Source organism: Trachymyrmex septentrionalis, unplaced genomic scaffold (genome assembly GCF_001594115.1).
Source record: "Trachymyrmex septentrionalis isolate Tsep2-gDNA-1 unplaced genomic scaffold, Tsep1.0 scaffold37, whole genome shotgun sequence".
NCBI classification, from domain to species: Eukaryota; Metazoa; Arthropoda; class Insecta; order Hymenoptera; family Formicidae; genus Trachymyrmex; species Trachymyrmex septentrionalis.
Window position 1 is genome coordinate 8851953 of NW_017305536.1, and position 1637 is coordinate 8853589.

Below are 1637 nucleotides of genomic sequence, written 5' to 3' on the forward strand. Positions count from 1 at the left end.
GCACACGCGCGCGCGCACACATTGTTCGTCACATTTTGAAAATCTAAACTGCTTTATTATTAACGTGTAATTAATGCTGGATTAAACTTGCTTCGATTTACATGTAAATAATCTTTACAATTTTATGAAGCGTTTGCGATAATTTTTTTTGCGTGTACGAGAAAATTAAATTGGGTTTTGTCGTTAGTTATGCAAGTTTTCCGCTCCCTTTTATTGCACTCTTCAAAATTACTCGCGCAGCTGCTTTGACCTTATGAATATCGAGATATTGACTGACCTCATGTATGCGAGCTTTCCCATTGAGTCATGCAAACATATATACATGTTAAGTTGTATCCACATACTATACATACATGTGTCAATGGTTGTCTCCCCTCGTCGTCGTCGACTCATTATCTTCGTCAAATCGAGATAGGAACGATGCGTCATACGTTGAATTTCCATGTAACACTTGCACACATTAGAGACAATTAATTGGATTGATGTCAGTATATTAGCCGGTTGTCCATGTCGGTTGTCGACACGAAATAACAGCATATCTGTAAATAGAAGTGAAGCCTCGAATGTAATTTTTGTCTAAAAAATAAAACGATAATTAACGGTTTTTTAAATACGTTTAAATTAATTTCGACAAATTTTATATCAGTTTTTAATATAAACATGTGTACAGCGTACAATGAAAAGATTAATTTACTTTTATTTAAAAAAAAAAAAAAAATCGAAGATGAACAAATGTGTAATGAACTTAAACTTAAACACCAAAAATAAATATTCCTTCCAGATTATCTTGCTGAAAAATATATTCTCGTATTAATCAACTGAATATTCTGAATTCTCTTATTAATCAGCTGTTATAAATATTCATATCTCTCAGAACGTTTGTGTTCTGAAAATTAATTTTATTATCTAAAAATATTCCGTATATTTCGACTGCCGAGAATTTTACTCTCTGATCCTTAAGTAGTATATATATATATATATATATATATATATATATGAATTTGCATTTGTAATTATATCGCTAAATCTCTCAGCAGATTTTCTGAACGCATTTTTTACATAGGAATATAACTTTCGAAACTGGCGGAGTGTAATAATTATGCAGTATTTATACTGAGTCTTTTACGCTCATTAAGCCCGCTGAATTTCCTCCGTCCCTTTGGGGATGCGTTAAAAATATCGTTTTGAATGAATCACCAGGCATTAGTCGCGTTGCACGGTTTACTAGAAAATTTCCACGAGACCCGCATTCGCTTGGCGAATAGGGCAAGGCGAGTTAGGATTTTACGCAAACATTGAGATCGGCGTCGTTCAGAATGTGACGCGAGCGTTGCGATTTCTATGCAATCCCCATTTACGCGTATGGCCCTTTATTTATTCCTCGTTTATACGCCGAATTCCATTTTCCACGTCGCTAACCGGGGAGCGCAAAACGTGAATTTGCGCGTTTCGCGAGGAAGGTCTTTCGTTATCTTGGGGAGAGGCGATACCAATTGCAATCCGGAACGATTGCAAACAATCCAGAACATTCTCCACCTACGTGGGAACGAACGGACAGAATCTAACAGTTCATACGAGCAGTCTGTGTGTGAATTTTTTCCCGGTACAGCGTTTCTTCGTAAGAGTATCGATCGCGT